This window comes from Nycticebus coucang, chromosome 12, assembly GCF_027406575.1.
Source record: "Nycticebus coucang isolate mNycCou1 chromosome 12, mNycCou1.pri, whole genome shotgun sequence".
Taxonomy (NCBI): Eukaryota; Metazoa; Chordata; class Mammalia; order Primates; family Lorisidae; genus Nycticebus; species Nycticebus coucang.
In genome coordinates, this window is record NC_069791.1 from 45447384 (window position 1) to 45471555 (window position 24172).

The window sequence follows — 24172 nt, forward strand, 5'->3', positions numbered from 1 at the left end:
TTCTTCTTTACACTTCTCTCCTGAGTGCCCTGCCCAGAGCTTGGTTTATCATAGGTGCCCAGTTCACTTGGAATAAACGAGTAGGCAAAGGCTCCTATACGGCACTATGCCTCAAGGTTATAGCATCAGTGAAATTGCTTGCAAGAGAAATAAAGAACTAGACCCCTTGTAATAGAGATACCATTTGCTAATTTCTAACCTATAGAAAACAGTATTCTACAGGTGGATTCCAGCTGTCTTTCTATTCATGGCCTGAATTCCTTGTCATATCAAAAGAATTATTCAGCAGCTGCCTGTATTTCTACATCTCAAATATCTTTTCAAATAGATTCTGAATTTGAAAATGGTATTGGACCCTGGCTGGATACTATTTGGCTTAAAAAATATATACTTTCCTCAAATGCCTGCTTGCTTTGTTAGACTGTGAGATCTTTGAAGAAGGAAATGGGGATGGGAAGAGGGAAATTTGGCCATCTTTTTGAACAGAGAATGAGGAGGAGTGAATTGGTTTCCTAGGAGATAAGGCTCTTCTTTATTTAAAGTTTCCCCACAGAAAGGTTTCTGTACTTGTGTCTTCTCCTTAGTCATAGGAGTGTACCATCAAATATGCAGCTCAGAATTCCTCTCAGCAACTATCAAATGTGAGCCTAATATCCTGGCCTTTGGTCCTTAGTCTCTCTGCTAGAGTGTAATAAAGGAAACTGATCATGCTAATTGTAATAGACATTTTGGTTATTTAATCTCCTAATCACTAGGGCAGGAATCTTTAACAATTGACCTACTGCGGAGTACAACCTCAGCTCCCCAGCTCACAGTTTCTTTACAGCAGTTGACAGCCCCCACCCCACCCCCACCACACGCCTTCTGAGCCACTTCCTCCTACCGGGCATTCTCAGAGTTCCTGGAAGAAGGCGATGTGTAATAATCTCTCAGTCTGGAGACTTTAGAACCAGAAGCGCCTCCCTTCCAAGAGACCTCTTGGCTTTGGAGGAATGAAAAGTGGCACCTTATTAAAAAGAGATTGTGAAACGGAAAAATAAACATCCAATGTACTCCATACTAATATGAAACCAATATATAAAAAATTACATGTGCTTATGAAAAATAAAACACAAATATAGTCTAGTACAGGGATAAAGGGGAGCAGGAGAGGGAACGACGGCAGGAGGAGGGCGAGCATGAGGCAGGATCTCACCTAACGTGCACATTGTGAGGGTGTATACCACGCCCCTGGGTGAGGGGCTTTTTTACAACTGGAACTTTACTCTGGAAGTGAGAACAATGTAACCTAAAAATTTGTTCCCTCATATTAACTTGAAATAAAAAATTTATATGTATAAAAGAGATTATGATTTTTGTCTCCCTGTGTGCATGTGACCGGATAGAGCCAAATTCCTTTTATCTGTCTTGGTCAGCTGGAGGTAATGGAGATGATCTAGGCAGAACCATACAGAAGCTAGAGGTCACCCCAGCCCCTATGTCAGCATTTCCCCACCTCTTGCAATGATCACTCCCAAGATCGAAGAAAGTCTATACCGACAGCCCTGGAGTATTGCAAGTGTCTGTCCACTCACATCTCTCTTCCCTGAGGACTGTCACCTCCTTGACTGCCAGGTTCCCCTTGCTTCACTATTCATCTTTTTCTCGGAGTACCTGAGCTTCTGGTATCCATTGATTTCAGTGAGGTTTGATTCTAACTCAAGCTAGGCCAGGTAGTGCTCCCTCCACGTGAGTTTAGGTTGAGGCCCGAAATACTAGTTTCTAGCTGAGGTGACTCTGTGCCTGGAGAAAATGTCAGGTCAAGAGCTGCGTGGCAGCTGTGCACTCGGCTGGGGGTGGGGGTGGGGGTGTCAGAAAGCAGAAGTGCAGAGGGGCTTGGTGCTAGGACCCAAGGGAGTGCCCCACCCAGGCTCCTGCTCGCTCTGGTTCTAGTCCCTCCCTCAGAGTCACCCAGCTTTTTCCTTAAATTGGGTTAAAGTTGCATTTTGTCCTAATAAACAAAAGAAATTTGGGGAATCCATGCACATAAGAAAGGAGATGATCAAGCATTGAGTAACTCGTCTTTTATGTCAAGGCATTGAGGTAAGGACGGCAATTGAGGAGAGTTCCAGAAAAGGATGATGTGACGATCAAGTCTGGGAATTAGAGAAGTGGCATGAACTTAGACAGCAGGACAGCTGTGGGGTGTGTGTGAAAGCGATACAAACACACACACATGGGGTGGCAGGGATGGACGTTTAGTGCGGCTAATATAAATCCTTTAGGGAATGTGGTTTGTCATTATTTTTTCTAGTATTTCATTTCAGAGTCACCCTGAAAACTGTGCAGATAGAGAGGTCTTTGCAAAGAAAGGAATTGTGGTTAGTACAAGTCCTGCCAAACGCCTCCCCAGCTCTCCTTGTTTTTTTGGACCTTGAAATAATAAAGCAGAACTTGGCAGCTTCCACCTGAGAAAAAGCATAGCTTGAGCATGAGAGTGTCTGGACTCCTGGAGTAGAAAATTTGGTGAGAAAGCCTCACCGTTTAGTTATTCTCCAAGTCCTGACCTCCCCACCTGGAAAGCATATAAATCTGCCTGGAGGGCAATGCCAGGTTGGACTTGAGATGTGCACAGCACAATATCTGCCATGGAAATTCCCTGCAAAGGCGGCAGGATTGCTGACATTTCCCAGCCACAGGGTTCCACAAACTTTCTTTTTCTGGGACTTTCCCATCCTCCCGTTAGCCCATGCTGTTTGTCTACTTTCAGATACCTGTTGCCCCGCTCTTCCTCCAGTTTTCCAGTAGATCAAAGACTGCAGTGATGGAGCTGTCTCAGGACACAAGCCTTCAGAAAAAAATGCCCAAAGACTGCTGTGCTTGGCACATGTGCCCAGAGGCTACCTCTCCTGCCAGGCGTGGCTGGGGGACCAAGGGTGCAGGTCCTCGTCACTTGCTGCATTCTTTTTTATTTCATTTGTTCCACCCCTGAGCTGCCACCTGCCCTAGACCCACAGTCCATCTTCAGTGCATGTTCTGGCTACTCCAAGTGGCTGCTCTTGCCCAGATCTGACTTCCTCCTCAACCTTCTTGCTTTTTCCTCTTGGCCACAGTGGTGGTCAGGTGGAGCTTCATCTACAGTTTGTGCAGAGTTTCTGCCACTGGGCCCTTCTTGAATAGAAACTTCAAGAGGAGAACAGTGATAATTGCCCTATAGATAGAATAATGGGCAGCAAAAGCTTTGGAGCCAAGATTCTGAATTTTTTTTTTGTTATTGTTGTTATTGTAGTTGTCATTGTTGTTTGGCAGGCCCGGGCTGGATTCGAATCGGCCAGCTCTGGTTTATGTGGCTGGCGCCTTAGCCACTGAGCTACAGACACCGAGCCAAGATTCTGATTTTTTTAATGATGCTGGGATGGGCCGCATATGGACATTTAGAAAGAATCCAAGAAAGCTGGGAATATCAGTGTCATTTGTTAATACCAGAGAACAAACAGTGAAAGAATTCTGCTAGTAATTTGTGAGACTGACTTATCCTTTATAACTAATTATTGCATGCACCACAGCTATTATGCACATCATTAATAGGTGTCAGATTAGTTTTGTCGTTAAGTTTTGTTTGATCACAACTCTAAACCACACAGATGCATGCTCAGTCGTCTTGTCTGGAATGGGCCTCTGCTCACAACTTTAAGTAATTAGGAGCAGCACTATGTGAGACTGAATTAGGACAGGGAACTCAATCTGTGACCATGGTAACACCATTATTTATTTAATAATCATTTTATATTTGAAAAGGATACAGATGCAATTACTGTATGTTTTTCAGATTTCACAGGAAAGATCATGCTTGATCTCCATTCCATTCCCTTGGAGCTGCGCTGTCCATTAGCCATTCATGGCTACTTAAATTTGTCTAACTAATTAAATGAATTCCTCAGGTGTACTAGTCACATCTCAAGGGCTCAATAGCCACCTGTGGCTAATGGTTACCTATGAAATGTCCTGCATATACAGAACAGTTTCACTATTGGAGAAAGTTCTGGTGGCCAGCGTGGCCAGAGTGCAGTTAGTGGAGAAAGTTACATCTTCCATGGGATGATGAGGCCAGCTGGCTCTGAATTTTCTGTGCAGAGGCAGGGCTCCTCTGGGGCCCCAGATGTGGAGGAGATGACAGTGCCTGAGAAGCAATCCTAAGAGATGGCTGCAGTACATGTCGGGGAGATTAGGCAGGAAGCAGGAAGGAGCCATGGCAGGCTCCTTCAAAGACTGCAGTGATGGAGCTGTCTCAGGGCACTGGGTCGCAGCTCTGCTCACAGAGCTGGGCTGCTACTCTTTACTCTTGCCTTGTCCAGTGGGATGCAAGGATGTCCCATCCAAATCAGCTTGATGCATTGACCAGTAGCTGGGTGAGTATTGTTCAGTAATGATTTGCAGAGTGAACAGATGAATGAGATCATCAACTACATAGCAGATTTTTGCCACGTCACCACCTTTCATGCATATAAGAACTTTACAATTTCTGTATCACTTCAATGCATTCTTTCGTTTAATTCTCATAAACCATATAAAGTGGATGAGAAACCTGTTTGTCTTCTCTTGCTGATGATAAAGTTAACTCAGAGAGTTTAAGACGTTTTCTCAGAGTCACTAATCTAGCAAGTAGCAGAGTTGTGACTCAAATTCAGGGCTGAGGATTCCAAATGACATGTTCCATGGCATCAGTAAGAGTATTTCTAGCAGAATACTACTGAAGTGATAGGACTCAAGGATGCCTTTGACACTTAGGGTTTCTCAGGGACCAACTGGATAAACTTTGATGGGTTTTTCAAGTTGTCAGTACAATGCATGGTTTTTATTTTTACGTTTGCCTGAATTTTTGCTTTCAGGCTTTCACAGACCAAATGTCTGGCATCCTGAATCAGAGACTTTCATACTGTGCCCAACCGATCCCAATAGCTTCATGGAGGGGCTGTAGAGGCTGCCGCAGGGGTGGAGCACAGCAGGAAGGCCGTGTGTTTGGGCTCTGGGCTGTTCAGGGCTGATAGGCTTTCAACTATTTTTATATATTGACATTCCTCAAAAAATTTCACTTTAAGGAAGATTCTTTTGCTAACCACTACAAAAAAGAGTCACTCTTCTAAAGGATTTTTATGGCAGCTTGCTTCCTGTGACAAGAAAGTAGAACAGTATTCACTGCACACCGACTCCTTCTGCCTAGTTAGAAGCAGCCCCTGGAAGTTCAGAGTTTCCTATACCCTGTGGAGCCAGCCCAAGGCCAAGGCAGAGGGCCCCTGTCCTGGGATCAGAGGGCCCATGGCTGTTGGCCAGTGCTGCCCTGTTGTCTTACTTTGACAATTTACTCTTATCCCATTCCAAGACAAGATTCTTCTTCAATACCTGAGCCCCCATACCTGCAGCATTCTCCCTCAATGGCTAGATCCGTAGCCCTATGGACTTGTTGGTCTTAGCCAGAAGCAGCTGCCAGGTCGCTTCAACTCAGAGATGACTACTTCTGACTTCATCTGGGCTGCTCCTTTCTGTTGTTGCTCACCTATTCACAAGGCAAAGAATTTTTTTGAGACATAGTCTTATTTTGTTGCTCTCAGGAGAGTGCTGTGGCATGTCACAGCTCACAGCAACCTTAAACTCTTGGGCTCAAGTGATCCTTTTGCTTCAGCCTCCCAAGTAGCTGAGACTACAGGCATGCTCTCCTTTCTGTAGAGACAGGGTCTCACGCTTGCTGAGGCTGGTCTTGAACTCTTGAGCTCAAGTGATCCACCAGCCTTGGCCTCCTAAAGTGCTAGGATTATAGGTGTGAGCTACTGTGCCTGGCCCAAGGCAAGGAATTTTTAAGAAGGTCAGAAAATTCTTTGACGTCACCTTTTGGACTCCTTCTTCCTCCCTTGAATGCGAATACACCAAATTTGATTAAATCAGCCTGGATTTTTATATTATAATTCTGCCTTTGCCTAAAATTTACTGTGTAATTAATCTTAAAGCTCTTAATATTTCGTTGATAGGTTTAAATAAGCATGCTGCTATTGTCAGCACAAAAAGGGGAAAAAGAATGTGCCATGTGGGAACTGGAAAATAATGTTAACTTGTGACAGTAAAACTAAAAAAAAAAGAAAAAAATTCACACATAACGGATGAAAGTAGCTACCTTTAACATTTACATGCCTTGAGGAATAATTGGGAAATCAGTGCCCAGATGACAACATTGGTGGGTGGCGGCATTCTATTACATGTAGAAGATGACTAGGGTATACTCAGGAAGACAGAATGGTACCTATTTTTCCCTGTTTTAAATTTTTTAATTGTGAAATACATATAAATTAAAATCTATCCTCTTACAATGCTTAAATATACAGTTCAATAGTGTTAAGCATATTTACATTATTGTGCACCCAAAATCCTGAACTCTTTTCATCTTGCAAAACTGGAACACTACACTGTTTTTTTTTTTTTTTTTAATTTCAAAATATTAAGGGATGCAAATGTTTTTGTAATGTGGATGAATTGTATGGTGCGGAAGTTGGGGCTTTGATTATGCCTGTCATGAGAGTAGTGTCCATTAGTGTCCATTCTCCCCACCCACCCTGCCCCTTCTTAGTTTCCATTGTCTTTTATACTACTTTATGACTGAGTCTATCCATTGTTTAGCTCCTACTTATTAGCGAGTATATGTGGTTTTAGTTTTTCTGTTCCTGAGATACTTCACTTGGATAATGGTCTCCAGTTCCATCCAAATATATATATGTATACACACACACACACACACACACTCACACACACACACACACACACACACCACATTTTCTTTATCTACTCATGAATTTATGGGCACTTAGGTGGATTCCATATCACTGCAATTGTGAATTGTGCTGCAATAAACATGTGGGTATAAGTGCCTTTTTGATACAATTTTTTTTTTCCTTTGGGTAGATACCCAGTAGTGGGATTGCTAAATTAAATGGTAGGTCTACTTTTAGTTCTTTGAGGAATTAAAGAACTAGAGGATGCAGTAATTTATACTCCCATAAACAATGCATAAGTATTCTTTTTTTTTATACCACATTCATACCAATATGTAATGTTTGTAGATTTTTTTAATGTTGGCCATTCTCACAGGTGCAAGTTGGCATCTCATTGTGGTTTTCATTCATATTTCCCTGGTGGTTAGTTATGTTGAGCGTTTTTCCATATGTTTGTTGGACATTTTTCTATCTTCTTTTGAAAAAACTGTTCACATCTTTTGTCAACTTTTTAATTTTTTTTTCTTGCTGATCTTTTGAATTCTTTATAGATTCTGGATAGTAGTTCTTTGTCAGATGTGTAGTTTGTATTATTTTCTCTCATTCTGTAGGTTGTCTATTTATTCTTTTCTCTCTCTCTTTTTTTTTTTTAGGGTTACCCAGAATGCAGAAATCTATGTTTCTTAAAGTGGAAAGAGAGAGGAGATATTCCACAAACAAGTATTTATTAAGCACCTTTATGTGCCAGGCACTGTTCTAGACCCCTGCTCTCCCAAAAGCTAAGAGATAGCAAACACAAATTCTGAGGGAGAGGAAAGAGGTAGTTGAGGAAGAAGGGGGCTGAGAAGCCTGGTAGGGGCTGTGCCTTAGGCCTCCTCATCAGCCTCCTCACTGAAATCCTCCTCCTCTTCTGTGGTGACATCCTAGTACTGCTGATTCTCAGAGATGAGGTCATTCATATTGCTCTTAGGTGAATGTCATCTTGTCCATGACTTTGTCTGTATACCTCTGGAGGAAGGCTTTCCAGAGGAATATGGCAGTGACCTGCTCTGAATTGCACTTGAAGAGCTCCTAGATGGCCATTTTGTTGCCCATGAAGGTGACTGCCATCTTGAGGCCACAAGGAGGGACGTTGCAGACAGTTGTCTTGACATTGTTGGGGATCCATTCCATGAAGTAGCTGCTATTCTTATTATGCACATTGAGCATCTGCTTATCTACCTCCTTCATGAACATCTATCCATGGAAGACAGGTGAAGTATTAGCCATGGCTGGGGTCATAGGCAGCCGTCATGTTCTTGGCATCAAAGACCTGCTGGTTGACTTCTGGTACAGTGAGAGTCTGATACTGCTGGCTTCCATGGCATGGAGAAATGGAGATGCAGGAAGGGCACCACATCGACTGCCAACTTGCAGAGGTCAGTGTTGAGATGGCCAGGAAAGTGGAGGCAGGTGGTGACACCACTCATGGTGGTTAAGATGAGGTGATTCAGGTCCCTGTAAGTTGGTATGGTCAGCTTTTGGGTATAGAAGCAGATGTCATAAAAGGCCTCCTTGTCAATGTAGTAGGTCTCATCAGTGTTCTCTACCAACTGATGGATAGAGAGGGTGGCAGCTGAAGGGCTCGACCATGGTATCAGACATTTTGGGTGAGGGCACCACTCTGAAGGTATTTATAATACTCTTCTAGGATCTTGGTGACAAGAAAAGTGCCCATTCCAGAGCCTGTGTCCCTGCCCCACTAGTGGGTCAGCTGGAAGTTCTGTAGGCAGTTACAGCTCTCTGCCTCCTTCTGAACCACATCCAGGACTGAATCAACCAACTTGGTTCCTTCCGCATAGTGGCCCTTGGCCCAGGTGTTGCTTGCTCCAGACTGACCAAAAATAAAATCGTCTGGTCTAAAGATTTGGCCAAAAGAATTTGAGCAAACAGAGTCCATTGTCCCAGGTTCTAGATCCACCAGGATAGCATGAGGAACATAATTGCCACCTGTGGCTTCATTGTAATAAACAGAGATTCAGTCCAGTTGCAGATGGCTGTCCCCATGGTAGGTATCTGTGGGGTCAATGCCGTGTTCATCACTGATCACCTCCCAGAACTTCGCACCAATCTGGTTGCCACACTGACTGACCTGGATGTGCACAATTTTCCTCAAGGTTAAAATTTAATTTTTTTACTCACCTCAAGGTGTGTATTTGACAACCCCCCCCCAAAAAAAAGTGTTTTATTTTTCTCTACTAGTCACAGGCTAAAAGAATGGAATGCCTCAAAAGCTGGAGCAGCACGGTCTGAACATAATGACAAGAAGGTTCTGAGAGCAGGAATGAGATTTTGTAACCTTCCTGGCCTCTGATCATTTGAGCATGTAGCCAGAGATTTAAAAATGGAGGCACTCCTATAAGGCAGCTGAGTGGTTAAGGACCCAAAGATGAAAGATATTCCAAGGTGTGAAACGAAAGGAAAATGGAGCTGGGTTCTGTATGGGCAAAGTGGTTTTTATTCCACCTGGGTGCAGAGTGGGTGAAATCTATGACTGGGAAAGAATTCCACTGTCTATTTATTCTGTTGGTTATTTCCCTTTCTTTGCAGAAACTTTTAATTTAATTAAGTCCCATTTAAAATTTTTTGTTATTTCTGTATTTGCCTTTGGGGTCTTAGTTATAAATTCTTTGCCTTCTTATGCTTTCTTCTAGAAATTGTGTGATTTCAAGACTTATGTTTCTGTCTTTCATCCATCTTGAGTTAATTTTTGGATGTAGTGAGAGATAGGGATATACTGCTTTGTTCTTCTGCATGTGGCTATCCCCCAAGTACGATTTGTTGAATAGGGCATCCCTTCCCCAGTGAGTATGTTTTTTCCTGCTTTGTCAAAAATCAGTTGGTCATAGCTCTATGGTTTTATTTCTAGGTTCTCCATTATATGCCATTAATCTATGTTTCTATCTTTAGACCAGCACCATGCTGTTTTGGTTACTATAGTCTTATAATATAATTGGAAGTCCCATAATGTGATACTTACAGATTTGTTCTTTTTGCTTAAGATCGTTTTGGCTATTTGGGCTCTTTTTTGTTCCATGTGAAGTTTAGGATTAATTTTTCTATACCTGTGTAAAATGACATTAATATTTTGATGGGAATTGCATTGAATCTGTAAGTTACTTAGGATAGTATGGAAATTTTAACTGTGTTGATTCTTCCAATCCATGAGCATGGGATGCTTTTCCATTTGTTTGTGTCATCTATGATTTCTTTCATTAGTGTGTTGCAGTTCTTCTTGTAGAGATCTTTCACTTCCTTGGTTAAGGACATTCCTAGGTATTTTATTTTCTTTGCAGCTATTGTAAATGGTATTGAGTTCTTGACTTTCAGCTTGACTATTACCTGTACATAGAAATGCTACCGGTTTGTGTACATTAATTTTGTAACCTGAGAATTTGCTGAATTTATTTATCAATTCTAGGAGTCTTTTGGTGGAGTCTTTAGGGTTTTCTAGATAGAAGATCATATCATTGGCATAAAGGGTTAGTTTGACCTATGCTTTTCCAATTTGGATCCTTTTTATTTCTTTCTGTTGCCTAATTGCTCTGGCTAGGGTTTCCAGTACTATTTTGAGTAGAAGTGGTGATAGTGGGCACACTTGTTCAGTTCTTAGAGAGAATGGTTTCAACTTTATCCCTTTCAGTATGATGTTAGTTGTGAGTTTGTCATAAATGACTTTTATTATTTTGAGCTATGTTCCTTCTCTGCCTTGATTGTTGAGGGTTTTTATAATGAAAGTACGTTGAATCTTATCAAATGCTTTTTATGAATGTATTTTGATGATTACATGGTCTTCGTTTTTGCTTCTGTTTATGTTGGTTGATCACATTTAGAGATTTATGCATTTTGAATCATCCTTGTATCCCTGGGATGAAGGCCACTTCATGGTGGATTATTATTATTACTATTATTATTGATGTGCTATTGAATTCAGTTTTCTCATATTTTATTAAAGATTTTTGCATCTATATTCATAAGGGATATTGTTCTGCAGTTTTCTTTTTTGTTGCACCCTCTCCTGTCTTTGGCATCAAGGTGATACTGGCTTCACAGAATGGGATACAGAGGATTGCTTCCTTCTTAATGTTGTGGAATAATTTCAGTAGAACAGGTGCCAGTTGTTCTTTGCAGGTCTCATAGAATTTGGCTGTGAATCATCTGATCTCGAGGTTTTTTGTGGGTTGAGAGTTTTTCATTAGTGTTTCAATCTTGCTACTCATTATAGGTCTGTTCACAATTTCTACTTCTGATTTGGGCTAGAGAGGTTGTGTATCTCCAGAAATTCATCTATTTCCTCTAGGTTTCCACATTTGCATGTGTAGTAGTCATGGATGATATTTTGTATTTCTGTGGTATCAGTTGTGATGTTTCCTTTTTCTTTCTGATTGAGCTTACTTGAGTTCTTTCTTTGCTATTTCTGGTTAATCTAGCTAGTGGTCTATAGATTTTGTTTATTCTTTCGAAGAACCAACTTTTTGTTTTATTTATCCTTTATGGGTTGTTTGTTTTGGTTTCCATTCCAATTAGTTCTGTTCTGAGCTTTATTATTTCTTTTCTTTTTCTATTTTTGTTCTTCTTTTTCTAGTTCTTTGAGGTGTGACGTGAGGTTTTTAATTTGTGATCTTTCTTGTGGTGCATCTTACAAGGGTATATGTGAAACTTAGTAAATGTGGAATGTAAATGTCTTAGCACAATAACTAAGAAAATGCCAGGAAGGCTATGTTAACCAGTGTGATGACAATGTGTCAAACGGTCTATGAAACCAGGGTATGGTGCCCCATGATCACATTAATGTACACAGCTATGATTTAATAAAAAAATAAATAAATAAATGGAGATGACAAAAAAAATTTGTGATCTTTCTGTCTTTTTTAATGTAGGCATTTAAGGCTATGAACTTTTACCTTAGCACTGCTTTTGCTAGATCCCATAGATTTTGGAAGCTTGTGTCCTTTTTGTCATCAGTTTGAAAAATCTCTCTCTCTTTTTTTTATGCGATTAAAGTGGCTTTTATTCCACCTAGAGTGTAGGTGGGCTGAGATTCCTGACTAGGGAGAATCCACCTGAAAAATCTTTTGATTTCTATCTTAATTTCATGATTGATGAAGGATCATTCATTAGCATGTTGTTTAATATCTATGACTTTGTGTAGATTTGAGAGTTACTCTTGAAATTAATTTCTAGTTTCATTCCACTGTCTGAAAAACCATACAGTATGATTTTGATTTTTCAAAATTTTCTGACTTGTTTTGTGGCCTAGCATATGATCTATCTTGGAAGATGTCTCATGTGTTGATATTATTATTCTTGATAAGAAGAATATACACACTATAGTTTTGGGGTAGAATGTTTTATAAATATCTGTTCTATTGTTCTAGTCTAGAGTTTCATTTAAGTCCAATGTGTCTTTGTTGATTTTCTGCCTGGATGTTTCTGTCTCCATCTATTATGTGCCCTTGTTTATTGTTTTGTTTAGATCTGGAGAGTTTGTTTTATGGATCTGGGAGTTACTGTGTTAGATGCATATATATTTAGGATTATTATAACTTCTTGCAGAATTTTTCCCTTTACCATTATGTAATGACTACTTTGTCTTTTTTTTTTTTTTTACTGTTGTTGATTCAAATATTTTGTTTGATATGAGAATAGCTACTCTTGCTCACTTTTGGTTTCTATTTGTGTGGAGTATTATTTTCTATCATTTTACCTTGAGTCTATATAACACTTTACAAGTTAAATGAGTTTCTTAGAGACAATATGTTTTGGGGTTGTGCTTTTTAATTCATTCAGCCAATCTATATTTTTTGAATAAAGTATTAAGACCATTTACATTCAATATTAGTTGTGATATGTGAGAAAATGTTCTGTTCATCATGTTGAATGATTCCTTCTTTTGTTTTATGAAAGCTGTGAGCTTTAAATTTTGGTTGTTTTTACACTGGTGAATATCAATTATTCTGTTCCATATAGAGAGAACTTTTGAGCATTTCCTGTAGAGCAGGTCTAGTGGTGATGAATTTTCTTAGTGTTTGCTTGTCTGGAAAAGACTTTATTTCTCCTTAATTTATGGAACTTTAGTTTTGCAGGATACAAAATTCTAGGTTGGTATGTTGTTTTGTTTAAGAAGACTAAAAATTGGACTCCAAATCCTCTGGCATGCAAGCTCTTTGCTGAGAAGTCTGCTGTTAGTCTGATGAATTTTCCTTTGTGTGTTACATGATGCTTTCATCTTGCAGCTTGTAGGATTTTCTCCTTCATTTTTTGACTTTGGTCAGACCAATTGCTATGTATCTTGGTGATGTCTTATTTGACATGAATCTTCCAGGTGTTTAATGACTATTTTGTATCTGGCTATCTAAATCTCTGATGATACATGAGAAGTTTTCCTTAATTATTCCCTCAAATAGGCTTTTCATGATTTTTTTTTTTTTGAGACAGTGTCTCAAGCTGTCACACTGGGTAGAGTGCCGTGGCATCATAGTTCACATCAACCTCAAACTCTTGGGCTTAAGTAATTCTCTTGCCTCAGCCTCCCAAGTAGCTGGGACTACAGGTGCGTACCACAATACCCAGCTATTTCTTGGTTGTACTTGTCATTGTTGTCTGGCAGGCCCGGGCTGGATTTGAACCCACCAGCTCCAGTGTATGTAGCTGGCACCCTAGCCCCTACAGTGCTGAGCCAGCCTTCCATAATTTTTGCTTTTTCTTCTCCATCAGGGATACCTATGATTCTTGTCTGAGCTCATTTTACATAGTCCCATATTTCTTTGAGTGATTGTTCATTCTTCTTTTTTCTACATTTTTGACTGACAGGGCTAACTCAAAAGCCTTCTCTTCAAGCTTCAAAAATCTTTTTTCTGCTTAGTCTAATTTATTGTTAAGACTTTTGGCTGTGTTTTGAAATTCTCTAAATGATTTATTTCTTTGAGTTCTGTTTTATATTTTCTTATGTTTCATTCATGTCCTGAATTAATGTTTTTTGATTTCTTTGTTTCAATTTTCAATTATCTTATCAATCCCATTCATCTTCTCTGCCATCCATATTCTTAATTCCATATCTGATATTTCAAAAATTTCCTTTACATTGGGGTCCATTGTTGGAGACCTATTGTCATCTTTTACGGGCATTGAAATAGCTTGGTGGGTGGTGCCTGTGGCTCAAAGGAGTAGGGCGCTGGACCCATATGCCAGAGTGGGCGGGTTCAAACCCAGCCCCAGCCAAAAACTGCGAAATAGCTTGGTTTGTCTTGTTGCCAGAGTTTTTATGCTTAGTTCCTTCTTGTCTGAGCTCAAGACAGATGTGTTTGTATTATGCCTGTTCTCCTCTGATGGGAACTCTCCTACTTAATGAATAGAAGGAGAGGGCCCTGCCTGGTGCACTTGTGTTCTACTCTGGAGGACTGACCAGCAGGAGAGGGGTGGAAGTACTGAAAGCCTATAATGCAGCTCTTCTCATGCATCATCCAATTCTTCTATGGTTGTCACAGTCCAAGTTGGGATATTTGTGTGCAGTGGTGATTTGGTCCCCAGGCTGTTGTTGGAAGCTTGGACAGGGGCCTGGGCTAGTCCCTCTCCATGAAGGCAGGTGGTGTGAGGGTTTGCTCTTCCTAGCTCTCCCTGTAATGGTGGCAGTGGCAACTGGGCAAGGCTGTTCAGATGGTGGGTGTCAGGGCTTTGGGCTTTCACTCCACCCAGGTCCTGGGGCAGTAGGGCAGTAGTGGCATGTAGCAGGGGTGGCTTGTGGTGAGCATATCTGTGGTGGTGTGTGGGAGCAGGGCCATAGTAGCTGGGCAGTGTGTAGTGCTGATGCGGCAGCACCTTGGAGGCCCAGGGCTGAGCAGCACATGTAGGTAGGGCCATAGGGCTAGGAAGTATGTGTGGGCAGGACCACTGTGGTTGGGTGAGTCCTGGAAGACACTTAGTATGCAACAGGTGAGTTGCTGTGTCTGGCTCTCTTTCTGCCCAAGTCTGGCTGTAGTGCTATTCAGGTGGTACTGCCAGTGCTATGTAGGCCAGCAGCAGGTCCTGGGGACCATGGGTGTGTGCTCTGCCCAGATCCCCCAGTGGTGGAGGGGATGCACCACACCCAGGCATGGTATGCTTCAAAGCTCCTTCCCCCATTGCTCTCTCCCTGGCCCATCAGGAACCATGGGAGATGGCTACGGTGGAGACAAACCTCATGTAGACTGGGTGCTCTGGGGCTGAGAGCTTAGAATGGCATCAATTGGATTCTAATTTCTCCACATTTCCCCCAACACTTTTCTATTTTCTTTCCTTGTTTTTTTTTTTTTTTTTTTTTTGTAGAGACAGAGTCTCACTTTATCGCCTTCGGTAGAGTGCCATGGCATCACACAGCTCACAGCAACTTCCAACTCCTGGGCTTAAGCAATTCTCTTGCCTCAGCCTCCCAAGTAGCTGGGACTACAGGTGCCTGCCAGAACACCCGGCTATTTTTTTGTTGCAGTTTGGCCAGGGTCAGGTTCGAACCCGCCACCCTCAGTATATGGGGCCGGTGCCTTACCGACTGAGCCACAGGTGCCGCCCCTTCTTTCCTTATTTTATAGTAGCTACCATAATGGGTGTGAGGTGATATTACACTGTGGTTTTAATTTGTCTTTCTATAATGATTAGTAATGTTCAGCATCTTTTTAGGTGTGGGTTAGCCATTTTCTTTGGAGAAATGCTTATTTAAGTTCTTGGCCAATTTTTTAATTAGGATTTTTTGTTGTTGAATTACATGTATGGGATTTTTTATATATTGCAATACTCAAATCACATTTGACTTCTGCAATTACAAGAGGTACAAGATTTAATATACAAGATAAACATTTTCAGTATATATTGAGTATTACAATTTGAATACAGTTTTTCCTGTCTTAAAATGTGTATGCATTTTTTGGCATCCTTTCTATTATGGATATTAATGCCTTAACAGATACATAATTTGTAAACATTTTCTCCCATTCTGTTTGTTGCCTTTTCACTCTTGAACTGTATCCTTTGATGCTTGGAAGTTTTGATGTAGTCCAATTTTTACTTTTGTTGCAGTTCTGTAATTTTTGCAGGTATAACTCAAAGCATTCTAGGAAACAAATGAACAAGGTGAATCATACTGTATAGTAATAACAAGGTCAGAACATTGACCTGATGAATTGCTGCCTTGTTTGAGCACATATATCTTACGTGCTGTAATTGTTATAGGGTGTTTGAGGGTAAAAACAAAAGGACACAGAATTTCTTCACATCTTCAGCATTGTCCAAAGAATGTAGGGTATAGACAGTGAATTTATGGAATAGAAATATATTGATTATTGGTAGAGTGTACTTTCTTGGTCAGAGTTCTCCAGAGAACCAATAGGATAGATAGGCATAGATGTACATGTAGATGTAATATAGATTTTTTTTTTTAAATCATAGCTGTGTACATTGATATGATCATGGGGCATCATTTACTAGCTTTACAGACTGTTTACCAAGTTTCACATATACCCTTGTAAGATACACCGCTGGTGTAATCCCACCAATCCCCTTCCCTCTACCCACCTCGCCCCTCCCTCCCCTCCCTTTCCCCCTTCCCCCTATTCTTAGGTTGTAACTGGGTTATAGCTTTCATGTGCAAACCCTAAATTAGTTTCATAGTAGGGCTGAGTACATTGGGTACTTTTTCTTCAATTCTTGAGATACTTTACTAAGAAGAATCTGTTCCAGCTCCATCCATGTAAACATGAAAGAGGTAAAGTCTCCATCTTTCTTTAAGGCTGCATAATATTCCATGGTGTACATGTATCACAATTAATTAATCCATTCATGGATCGATGGGCACTTGGGCTTCTTCCATGACTTAGCTGGTACAAATATCTTTGTTATGATGTGCTTTTTGGTCTTCTGGGTATATGCCCAGTAGAGGGATTACAGGATTGAATGGCAGATCTAATTTTTAGATCTCTAAGTGTTCTCCATATCTCTTTCCAAAAGGAATGTATTAATTTGCATTCCCACCAGCAGTGCAAAAGTGTTCCCTTTTCTCCACATCCGCGCCAACATCTCTGGTCTTGGGATTTTATGATGTAGGCTAGTCTCACTGGAATTAGATGGTATCTCAAAGTAGTTTTGATTTGCATTTCTCTGATGATTAAAGATGATGAGCATTTTTTCATATGTCTGAAGGCCATGCGCCTGTCTTCTTCAGAGAAGTTTCTTTTCAAATCCCTTGCCCAGCCTGTGATGGGATCACTTGTTCTATCCTTGCTAATGTGTTTGAGTTCTCTGTGGATTCTGGTTATTAAATCTTTGTCAGAGACATAATCTGCAAATATCTTCTCCTATTCTGAGGGCTGTTTGCGTGCTTTACTTACTGTGTTCTTGGCTGTGAAGAAGCTTTTTAGTTTGATCAAGTCCCAGTAGTGTATTTTTGAAGCTGCTTCAATTGCCCGGGGGGTCCTCCTCATAAAATATTTGCCCAGCCCGATTTCCTCAAGGGTTTTCCCTGCACTCTCCTCTAGTATCTTTATAGTTTCATGTCTTAAGTTTAGATCTTTGATCCAGTGAGAGTCTATCTTAGTTAATGGTGAAAGGTGTGGGTCCAGTTTCAGTCTTCTACAGGTTGCCAGCCAGTTCACCCAGCACCATTTGTTAAATAGGGAATCTTTTCCCCATTGAATGTTTTTAATTGGCTTCTCAAAGATTAAATAACGGTAAGTAGCTGGATTCATCTCTTGGTTCTCTATTCTGTTCCAGACATCTAATAATCTGTTTTTGTGCCAATACCATGCTGTTTTGATCACTATCGATTTGTAGTATAGTCTGAGGTCTGGTAGCGTAATTCCTCCTGCTTTGTTTTTATTTCTGAGTAATGTCTTGGCTATTCGAGGTTTTTTCTGATTCCATATAAAATGAAGTATTGTTTTTTCAAGATCTTTAAAGTATGACAGTGGAGCTTTAATAGGGATTGCATTGAAATTATGTATTGCTTTGGGTAGTATAGACATTTTAACAATATTGATTCTTCCCAGCCATGAGCATGGTATGTTTTTCCATTTGTTAATATTTTTCAGCTATTTCTTTTCTTAGAGTTTCATAGTTCTCTTTATAGAGATCTTTCACGTCCTTTGTTAGATAAATTCCCAAATATTTCATCTTCTTTGGCACCACTGTGAATGGGATAGAGTCCTTAACTGTTTTTTCAACTTGACTGTTGTTGGTATATATAAAGGCTACCGATTTATGAATGTTGATTTTGTAACCTGAGATGCTGCTGTATTCCTTGATCACTTCTAAAAGTTTTGTAGTAGAGTCCCTAGTGTTTTCCAGATATACTATCATATCATCTGCGAAGAGCAAAAGTTTGATCTCTTCTGACCCTATATGGATACCCTTGATCGCCTTTTCTTCCCTAATTGCAATGGCTAAAACTTCCATTACAATGTTAAAAAGCAATGGAGACAATGGGCAGTCTTGTCTGGTTCCTGATCTAAGTGGAAATGATTCCAATTTAACTCCATTGAATATGATATTGGCTGTGGGTTTGCTGTAGATGGCCTCTATCAGTTTAAGAAATGTCCCTTCTATACTGATTTTCTTAAGTGTTCTGATCATGAAGGGATGCTGGATATTATCAAAAGCTTTTTCTGCATCGATCGAGAGAATCATATGGTCTTTGTTTTTTAATTTGTTTATGTGCTGAATTACATTTATAGATTTACGTATATTGAACCAGCCTTGAGACCCTGGGATAAAACTGACTTGGTCATGATGTATAATTTGTTTGATGTGTTGCTGGATTCTGTTTGTTAGGATCTTGTTGAATATTTTTGCATCTATATTCATTAGTGATATCGGTCTATAATTTTCTTTTCTTGTTGGGTCTTTTCCTGGTTTGGGGATCAGGGCGATGTTTGCTTCATAGAACGTGTTGGGCAGTCTTCCTTCTTTTTCTACCTTTTGGAATAGGTTGAGTAATATAGGTACTAATTCCTCTTTAAAGGTTTGGTAGAATTCAGACATGAAACCATCTGGTCCCGGGCTTTTCTTTTTAGGGAGGTTTTGTATGGTTGATGCTATTTCCGAACTTGATATGGGCCTGTTTAACATTTCCACTTGATTCTGGCTAAGTCTTGGAAGGTGACGTGCTTCCAAGTATTGGTCAATTTCCTTCAGATTTTCATATTTCTGAGAATAAAGTTTCTTGTAATATTCATTAAGGATTTTTTTGATTTCTGAGGAGTCTGTTGTTATTTCATCTTTGTTGTTTCTGATTGATGAGATTAGAGATTTTACTCTTTTTTTCCTGATTAGGTTGGCCAAAGGTTTATCTATTTTATTGACCTTTTCAAAAAACCAGCTTTTTGATTTATTGATCTGTTGTATTATTCTTTTGTTTTCAATTTCAGTTAATTCTGCTCTAATTTTGGTTATTTCTTTTCTTCTACTGGGTTTGGGGTTGGAATGTTCTTCCTTTTCCTGTTGCTTGAGATGTCCCATTAAGTTGTTTACTTCCTCTCTTTCTGTTCTCTTGAGGAAGGCTTGTAGTGCTATAAATTTCCCTCTTAGAACTGCCTTTGCGGTGTCCCAGAGGTTCTGATAGTTCGTGTCTTCATTGTTGCTTTGTTCCAAAAAATTGGCAATTTCTTTCTTAATCTCATCTCTGACCCAGCTATCATTCAGCATAAGGTTATTTAACTTCCATGTTTTTGTATGAGTATGCAGATTCCTGTTGTTACTCAGATCAAGTTTTATTCCATGGTGGTCCGAGAAGATGCATGGAATAATTTCTATTCCTTTAAATTTACTAAGGTTAGACTTGTGACCTAAGATGTGATCGATTTTGGAGTAAGTTCCATGGGCTGATGAGAAGTATGTGTATTGAGTTTTGTTGGGATGAAATGTTCTGTAGATGTCTGCTAAATCCAAATGTTGGATGGTTAGGTTTAAATCTAAAATTTCTTTGCTCAGCTTCTTGTTGGAGGATCGATCCAACACTGCCAAAGGAGTGTTGAAATCTCCAACGATTATGGAGCTGGAGGAAATCAAGTTGCTCATGTTTGTTAGAGTTTCTCTTATAAATTGAGGTGCATTCTGGTTGGGTGCATAGATATTAATAATTGAGATCTCATCATATTGAGTATTACCCTTAACAAATATGTAGTGACCGTTCTTGTCCTTCCTTACTTTTGTTGGTTTAAAGCCTATTGTATCTGCAAAAAAAATTGCAACACCTGCTTTTTTTCTGATTACCATTTGCCTGAAATATGGACGACCATCCTTTCACCCTGAGTCTGTATTTGTCTTTTAAGTTAACATGTGACTCTTGTATGCAACAAATCTCTGGCCTGAGTTTTTGTATCCAGTCAGCTAACCTATGCCTCTTTAGAGGACAGTTTAAGCCGTTCACATTAATGGAGAATATTGATAAGTCTGGTGAAGTTTTGGGTATCGAGTTTTTCAAAATTCCAGTGGGCATTTTTAATCCTTTTGCCAGTGTGGAAATTGGAGTTTGATCTGAAGTTTCTGAGTGAGTTTACTTTTGTGGTATAGGATTGGGTTGGTCATTATGGAGGATAGGTCTGAGAATATCCTGAAGAGCTGGTTTGGTTATGGCAAATTTCTTCAACATATGAATGTCATTAAAGTATTTAATTTCTCCATCATAAATGAAACTCAGTTTAGCTGGATACAAGATCCGGGGTTGAAAGTTATTTTGCTTTTGGAGATTAAAAGTTGGTGACACCCTCTTCTGGCTTGAAAAGTTTCAGCAGAGAGATCTGCAGTCATTCTAATATTCTTCCCTTTGAAGGTAATGGTTTTCTTTCTCCTGGCAGCTTTGAGGATTTTCTCCTTCTTATTAACTTTAGTGAAGTTAATTATGATATGCCTGGGGGATGTGTTATTGGGGTTGAGTGGTGCTGGGGTTCTGAAGCTGTCCGCTATCTGAATTTCAGAATCTCTAGGCATGTCTGGAAAATTCTCTTTCATAATTTCTTTTTTTTTTTATTAAATCATAACTATATACATTGATATGATCATGGGGTATCATACACTCGCTTCATAAACCATTTGACACATTTTTATCACAGTGGTTAACATAGCCTTTCTGGCGTTATCTCAGTTACTGTGCCAAAACATTTACATTCTACATGCAGAAGGGCCTCTGGCCCCAGCGAGGCCACTTCATCTGTTTCTGGAACCCCTATGATTTGGATATTCACCTTCTTCGAATTATCCCAGAGTTCTCGGAGAGAATGATCCGTTTTTGCTCTCCATTTCTCTTCCTCTTTGAGAGTTTGGGAGAGTTCAAAGGCTTTATCTTCGATGTCAGAAATCCTTTCTTCTGCTTGCTCCATTCTGTTGCTGAGGGATTCTACTGTATTTTTCATATCTTTGAGGGCTGCAAATTCTTGCTTCAGTGTGTCTAAGTCTTTGGTGGTTTTGTCTTTAAATTCATTAAATTCTTGAGACAACTTTTGAATTTCTCCTCAAATTCCTAATTCCACTTTGTTAATCTTGTCTGCAATCCAAATTCTGAATTTGATTTCTGACATCTCAGCCAGTTGTTTATGAATGGGATCTTCAATTGCATCTGCCATATCTTTCCTTTGGGGGGTTGATGTATTCTGGTTATTCATGTTACCAGAGTTTTTCCATTGATTCCGCCCCATGGTTGTTTTACTCCCTCTGATTTTTTCCCCTGGGGCTTTGTCGAGGGCCTGTACAGTGTTGTGGCCTGAGAAACTGGGGCCCTGTCTGGTGTGGTGGGGCTAAATGGTTCTGCCTTGTTTTCAGCTAATTTCTGTTCCACCCTAGTGAAATGGATACTTTGGATTGAAGTCTCAGCTGTGGAGAAATATCAGCAATTAAGTCACCCCGCCCCCCACCGGCAAACAATTGGAGAAGAAAAATCAAACCTTCCTACCACCGTGCACCCAGGGCACCACCTGATTTGTCCTCAGGCGATTGGTTTAGTTCAAAAAGGTCCAAATCAATTGTCTCAGTCTGCACCTGTCCCGGTTGAGAGAGTTTAAGAGGTTTCTGGGAACTAGATCATAGGGGTCTGGTGACTACTCTGGTGTGGCTTGCTCCAGTGCTGCGTGGAGTCAGGAGAAGCCACCCAGCCAATAAATCAGTCTGGGAAGGTTGCTGCCTCCTTCCCCACCTTGCACCACTTCACATCCAGTCACTGATAGCCCTGCAGTTGGCTGACCCAGTTGCCTGTAGTGGATCGGTACTCAAGAGTTTGTACCTGCCTGAATCACAAGGAAGTCTGCCAGGCTGCTGCGCTCTGCCTCTCTCCAGCAGGAGGAGGTGAGGCCTGACAACCTTGGGCGCTTGATGAAGGTTGGGGGTTTTTCACTCAGGTCCAGTCTCGCCCCTGATTAATGTTACTGACAGAACAGAACAGAACAACTCTGCGGTTCCCCTGCAGAAGAGAAGCTGAATTGAGCTCCAAATCAGCTTGTCTTTGCTCCTGTATTGTCTATAGGCTGACGATCCCCTGAGGGCCAGGTGTGTCTTAGGTTTAGTAAAGCGGACCTCTGGGTCAGCCCCACCCTGGGAGTTTTCCTGGTTTGCAAGTTGGGGTTGCCTCAGGCAAACTCAGAGTCTCTGGTTGCCCAGGGAGACAGGGGTGTGGCTTCAGAATATTCGGTAGTGACCCGTATTGCTAGCAAAAGAGGGCCGCTGCTTTATGGCTCAGGCAACGGCCGCTCTGGTGTAGCTCCCCTCCGGCCAACCATCCTCTCTCGGCTCCTGTACCCCAGAGCCTGCACCGATAGGCTGCAGCCCAGCACTGTCTACACCCGTCGAGCAATCGCCCAAGAGTCCGGACCCCTGGGGGACAGGCCTCCAGACCTTGGAGCGACAGCAGAGTGGAGTGCGGGGAGCGCTGGGAGCCTGGGGTTGCGGGCAGAGAACACACAGCTTTACACAGTTTTATGCCTGGCCGTATTGTCACCAAAAGATGGCTGTCACACTGTGCCTCAGGGAACTGCCACTCCGGTGCAGTCCCCTCTCCGCCGACCAACTGGCCTCCAGACCCCAGTGTGAGCGAAGGGGAGCACTGAGAGCTCAGAATTCCAGGTAGAGACTATATACAGTTTATACAGTTTTATGCCTGGCAGGAGGACACAGTGGCACTCTAGTAGGGGAGGTAGGTCCAGTTTTTAGGGGTTTCTCCCATGGAGTGTAGTGGGAGGACCTTTGAACTCTGACCGGTTGTTTGTGGGGCACTCTGAGCCATTCTCATGAGGGAGGGGACTCCTGTCCGCTTGGTGATGGATTTTGTACCTTTTGTTTGTATCCTTGTGGTTGCAGCTCGCCTCAGCAGGGTTGACGTGCATTCTACAACCTTCTCTCTTAGTGCAGCTCAAATCCACCAGGTTACTTGCTGAATTTTTGTCCTTTAACTCTCCTTCTGGATGGGAGCCTCTGTGGAAAGCTGGCTTCAGTCAGCCTTCTTGTCTCCTCCCCCAGATATAGATGTTATTGAAGATTTATTATGGGTATTGGCTCACACAACTATGGAGGCCAAGAAGTCCCATGCTATGCCAGATATGCCATCTGAAAGTCAGAGAACCAAAAAAGCCTGGGGTGTAATTCCATCCAAATCCAATGTTCTAGAACCAGGGGAACCAATAGTATATTTCTGAATTTCAGCAGAAAACCTGAAAACTAGTGAGGTTGATAGTAAGTCTCAGAGTCCAAAAGGCCCAAGAACTAGGAATTCCAGTGTCTTAGGGCGGGAGAACATGGATGTCCCAGGTGGTGGTGGTGGGGGGAGGGATGGGAGATAGAGAGAGGGAATATGAGAATTTTCCCTTCCTATGCCTTTTTGCCTTTTTGTTCCATTTGGGCCCTAAAGGATTGAATGATACTCTCCAATATTAATGAGGGCAAATCTTGTTTAGTCAGTCTAATGATTCAACTGAGAATCTTTTCTGGAAACATCCACACAGACACACCCAGAAATAATCTTACCAGCTAATGTGACAGGATGTCCCTTAGCCCAGTCAAGTTGACACATAAGATTAAACAAACATCAGCGCTAATAAAATTTCAAATGGCTTTCCTAGAGCCTAGGTGAATATGTTCAAGTTCTTGGCTGCAAAGAATAGAGGAGACTTTCACAGTTTACCCTAATCAGAGGGATTTGTTGTAAAGATACATGGGGAAGTAAAGAAGTTAGGAAAGCAAAATCTATAGTCATTCCATAGGCAAGTCTCAGGAAGAAATAGCAGGTGGTTTTACTTGGGACACCAGAATCGCTTTCCCTGGAGGAGCCTCTTGCTCTTCTAGTCTGCTAGGTGCATGATTCGGCACTACTATCTTTGCTTCTTTTTCTATCTGCACTTGTTCTATACTGCAAAACTGAACAATCTCTGTTTATTTTTCTGTATAACTGCTTC

General features: G+C 41.0%; 1 pseudogene; it reads right to left on the bottom strand.

The window, feature by feature from the left end:
- Positions 1-7603: 7603 nt before the first annotated feature.
- LOC128561927 (tubulin beta chain-like) lies at positions 7604-13891 on the bottom strand (annotated as a pseudogene).
- Positions 13892-24172: the final 10281 nt, after the last annotated feature.